We start from the raw sequence: 5,667 nt of genomic DNA on the forward strand, positions 1-5,667 counted from the left end.
GTGAAACCCGTCTCTACTAAAAATACAAAAATTAGCCAGGTGTGGTGGCACCTGTAATCCCAACTACTCGGGAGGATGAGGCAGAAGAATCGCTTGAAACCAGGAGGCGGAGGTTGCAGTGGGCCAAGATTGTGCCACTGTACTCCAGCCTGGGTGACAGAGTCATACTCCGTCACACACACACACACACACACACACACACACGGCGCGACAGGGTCCTGCTCTGCTGCCCAGGCTGGAGCACAGTGGTGCCATCATAGCCCACTGCAGCCTTGAACTCCTGGGCTCAAGCAATCCTCCTGCCTCAGCCACCCAAGTAACTGGGATTACAGGCACATGCCACCCACTCAGGCTAATTTTTTATTTTTTTGTAAAGACAGAGTATCCCTATGCTGCCCAGGCTGGTCTCTAACTGTCCAACTCCTGGGCTCAAGTGATCCTTCCACTTTGGCCTTGAAAAGAGCTGGGATTACAGGCACAAGTCACCATCCCTGGCCAGTCCAGGTGTAGATTTTTTTGTGTTTATCCTGTCAGTGCTCTCTGAGATACCTGGATCTGTGGTTTGGTATTAGTCATTCATTTTGGAAGATTCTCAGTCATTATTTAACTATTTCTTCTTTCCTTGCCCTCTCTCTTCTCTTTTGATACCTTCATTACAGTTAGGTTATAACTTTTGTGATTGTCTCGCACCCACAGTACATGGGGTATTCAGTTCTATATTTTTCATTTTTCTTTTTTTTGCTTTGCATTTCAGTTTTAGAAGTTTGTACTGACATATCTCCAAGCTTGCTTATTCTTTCCTTGGCTGTATCCAGTCTATTAATGAGCCCATTAAAAGCATTTTTCATTTGTTCTATTGTTCTTTATTTCTAGCATTAACTTTTTATTCTTTCTTAGAGCTTCCATATCTCTGTGTACATTACCCATGTGTTCATGCATGTTACCCACTGTTTCCTTAGAACCCTTGGCATATTAATCATATTTATTTAAAATTTTTGGTCTGAAATTCAAAAATCTCTGCCATATGTGAATCTGATTCTGATGTTTGCTTTGTCTCTTCAGACTGCGGTTTTTGCCTTTTAGCATATTTTGTAAGTTTTTTGTCGTCGTCGTCGTTGTTGAAAGCCAGACATGCTGTATCGGGTAAAAGGAACTTAGTTAGACAGGCCTTTCGTGTGAGGTTTCATGTTTATCTGGCTAAGAGGTAGGCTTTGTTACTGTTCGTGGTGTCAGAGGCTAAAATTTCCTACTGTGTCCCTGTTTTTGCTTCTTATGTTGTCTTTGGATGTCCCCAGAGACTCTTAAAATAGGGTCTGAGGTTTGAGTTCTTTTAGCTGTAATGCCCCGTTGTTACACAGGAGCTCTTCTGATGCGGTGGTAAGGTGAGGGGGAGAGGAGAGCTTTCTACAGTCCTATGATTAGGACTCAAGTCTTTTAGTGAGCTTGAGTTGAGTATTTCCCTTCTCCCGTGTGGAAGGCTAGAGCTGACTAGAGTTGGTAATTTCCCTTCCTCCAGATTGGTTAGCCTTTGGTAGATTCACTTGGTTAGGCTCTGATAGAGAGTTTCCCTTGAGGCCAGGTCTTGTTAAGAAGAACAGCGAGCCCTGAGAGTATTTCACGATGGTTACTTACCCCTTCTCCCTGGCAAAAGCAAAGCAGATTTTCCTCAGATCTTTACAGTGAGAATCTGATAGGATTCATGGAGGTGAAACTGAGGTAAGTATTAAGGTCCCTCTCAGACTTCAGCCCTTCTAAAAACCCTTGGAGTTTTTAACTCTCAAGCTAGTCTGCACTGAGCCTCCAGCAATTTCCCAATTACAGTTAAGTGTTCCTACTGATGTTGGCTCCAGCTGTGAAACTAGCTTCAGCTTCTGGCTTCTGTGCCTGGGCTCCGCTCCTGGTAAACTGTGATTCTCTGAAAAGCTGGGATTCTCTGTATCTATCTGTCTGTCTCTCTAGTTTTTAGGGCAGTAGTTTTTCCTGTGACCTCAATTCTCTGGTGGATCTAAGAAGAGTTATTGATTTCAGTTTGTTTAGCTTTTTTTTCTTGTTGTGAGGATGGGAGTGACAACTTCCAAGTTCTTTACATGTTGAAGAGGAAACTGAAAGCCCCTTGGTGTTCCTTTGTAAACTCATCTTAGAAATATTTATCATAATTGAAAACTGCCAGTATCAAATTTTCAGTCTGTTTATATTCCCCCTAAACTCAGATAAATATACATTTTATTTTGTGTGTCTGTGTGCTGGTGTGTGTTTTGTTGTTGTTGTTTTTTAAGATACAGGGTCTTGCTCTGTCAAGGGTGGAGTGTGGTGGCACAATCATACCTCTCTGCAGCCTTGAACTCCTGGGAGAAAGTGATCCTCCCGCCTCAGCCTTCAGAGTAGCTATGACTACAGGTACTAATCACCAAGCCCAGCTAACTCTTAAAATTTTTTGTAGAGATGGGAGTTTCACTTTGTTGCCCAGGCTGGTCTCAAACTCCTGGCCTCAAGTGATCCTCCTGCCTCAGCCTCCCAAAGTGTTGGAATTACAGATACTTTGTGTTTTGATTCTTGAAAGGAAAAAAAAAAAGATTTTTAATGCCTTTTATCGTCTAAGCACTTTCCTTCCAAACAATACCCTTTTCCTGCCATTGTTCTTGTTATGAATAGCTTAAAGAAAAAGAAACAACAAAAGGTAATAATAGGCCAGGAATCATTTACTGAATACTAGGTCTTCTTGCATAGTTTGATATCCTATAAACTCTGTGCATCTGATGTATTTCACTTTGAAAAGGCTCAATGCTCTATATTATTTAGTAGTAATCAAAATTTCAAGTTTTACCTAGCCTCCTGATTCACTGCCCAATTTCCTACTAAATATGGGTCAATGGGGTCATCTGCAAATAATCTTGTAGTCTACTCAGAAAGTTCTGCTAAGTTAGAAAGTGATTAAATGACTGTTTGTTAAGATATACTTACATAGTAATAACCTAAATGCATTTGTTAAGTGGTTGTAAACAGGTGAATTTAAAATGTTATCCTATATGAAATTTTCCTTTTTGGTGTCTGTTATTTAATAGCATTGTTTGAATTAGGGGATAGTATTTGGTGCCTTTGTAACTATATGAAAATTAGTTGGTTGAATATTACTGCTTTCCATGTTCATATTTATGTTTGTATATACACATATATACATACACATATACTACTTTCCTTTCCATTTTCATATTTATATTTGTGTATACACATATGAACATATACATAAAAATATATTTTATACATTTTTGAAAAGGAAAATTAACTTTAGGGCAAATTTAATGAATGTTCAAAAATATTTTTTGCTGATCAAATTATCACTGTTTTAAGCTTTTGAAATGATCCAAAAAAGTTTTTAATGACTTAGAGTTACTGTTACAAAATGCTTGTCTTTTGATGTCACAAACATTATATACTATAATCACTGGCCAGAGAGAATTGCTATAAGTATAATGAAAAGGGAAATGATTGAAGATCTCTGCAGCTATCCTCATAAATGAGGGTGGGAACACGATGGGCAGTTCCAAAGTTGAAAATAGAGAATATATGTGGATTTATATTAACAGAATTGGTATTCTTGGATAGTTAAAAATGGCTAAACTGTAGGAGAAGCCCGAGTAATTACTGTTAACAGAGGAATAAATTTGAGGGCAATAATAATGATAACAGGCCAGCACTGTGGCTCATGCCTGTAATCCCAGCATTTTGGGAACCCAGGCGAGCGGACCACCTGAGGTCAGGAGTTCGAGAGCAGCCTGGCCAACATGGTGAAACCTCGTCTCTACTAAAAATACAAAAATTATCCGAGTGTGGTGGTGGGCGCCTGTAATCCCAGCTACTTGGGAGGCTGAGGCAGGAGAATCACTTGAAGCTGGGAGACGGAGTTGCAGTGAACTGAAATCGCGCCACTTCCCTCCAACCTGGGGGACAGAGCGAGACTCCGTCTCAAAATAATAATAATAATGATAATAATAATGCCACCAACAATACTAAGAGCTAACATTTACTGAGTGCTTACTAGGCACCAGATATTGTTCTAAGTATACATGTATTATCTCATTTAACCATCCATAATACTGTGGTATAGACACTTTTTACAACCATTTTATAAATAAGTAAACTGAGTTATGGAGAGATTAATGATTTGCCAGTAAGTTTCAAAGCCTGTGTACAAGCTCACGCTTGATTCTGGAGCCAGTGTTCTTAACACACTATCTTCAGAATGTTAAACTAAAAGGTTTTTAATTTACAGAATGATTCTTTCCACAATTAAAAAATAAATTAGGAGTAATTATTTTGAGTTCTTCTCTTCAGGCATTTCCCATGGTTCTTTTCAAGACATAATACATATCATTTAGTGTTGTAGATCTGAAAAATCAAAAGTAGCGTGAAGACCAAAAGTTTTTTAAAGAGATGGAGTCTCGCTATTGTTCTCTAGGCTGGAACTCCCAGGCTCAAGGGACCCTCCAGCCTTACCCCTCTAAGTAGGTGGAACCACAGTGTCCGCTAAGGTCAATGTTGAATCGTATCTTTGTAGATCTACTGACCAGTTAAAAAGAGGTGCTGTATACATTGGTTGTTGTCTTATCAGAGTTTGATGCTTTTATATAGACCATTGTTTTTACATGCTAATACAATTGAAAACCACTACAGATATTTATATTTACAACCCAAAGCTAGGTTTTAACAAGAAACTCATAAGGCAAAGGTGAGAAGTAAAATAATTTAGCGCCAAGTAGAGATATATGTGCAATGCTCCTTTGTTGGGCTCAAAATATATTCTTTTGTTTTATAAGACTGACAGGCTTGAAGACACATTTATATCCATTATGCCTCCAAAGACAAAAATGATTACGTTTTATTTAGCAGCTTGCAAAGTTGCCAAAGACCATTTTTTCCACTCTTTCTCCGAAACTGGTTTATATGCTTATTAAAGTAATTTATACCTATTTGTGAATGCTTAACATAGTTTCAGATTTTAAGATTTCCCTGCAACTTTATTTCCCTTGAAGTTACAGCAAGAGGAGTTAATTTTTATTTTTAATTGCATTTATTCAGTAATTAAACTCCGCCACAGAAAAACTTAGTGGACAAGGTGAGTTCCCCTGTGTCCCATGGCAAAGGTGCAGTGGGTGACAATGACCCATGGTTAGGTAACCTGGCAAGGAAAGACCCCGTTGTAACACATCTGAGCAACGAGACCAAAGAAGGGCTTGCTGACACGAGGCGAAGTCCGCTTTTTTGAACAGAGAGCTCAGCAGAGTTGGGCGGCAGTCACGCTCAGCACTGCGGCCGAGGAGAAAGAGAGTGGCAGCATTACATTACTGCACGAAGAGTAGGAAAATATGATGCAGGTTTGGGACCAGGCAAGCGAAACCCCTTCTCAGCAGCGCCTCCCAAAGCCGGGCACCGCCTTCCTTAGGGGAAGGCGCAGAGTCCCCAAACCCGCGCTGAGCCGCGCCCCCAGCTCCTTTCTCTTTCCTCCGCCGCTAAACACAGACTACCACGTGAGCGCCGCAGCGCGTCCCAGCTGTGCCTCAGCTGACCGCCTCCTGATTGGCTGAGATCGACGTGGGCTGGCCGCCTGCGTGGCTCGCCATTGGCTCTCGGGGAACCCGCCTCCACCTCAGGTGAGGCGGGCCTGCGGGA

The sequence above is a fragment of the Colobus angolensis genome, unplaced genomic scaffold (genome assembly GCF_000951035.1).
Source record: "Colobus angolensis palliatus isolate OR3802 unplaced genomic scaffold, Cang.pa_1.0 Scaffold57, whole genome shotgun sequence".
Taxonomy (NCBI): Eukaryota; Metazoa; Chordata; class Mammalia; order Primates; family Cercopithecidae; genus Colobus; species Colobus angolensis.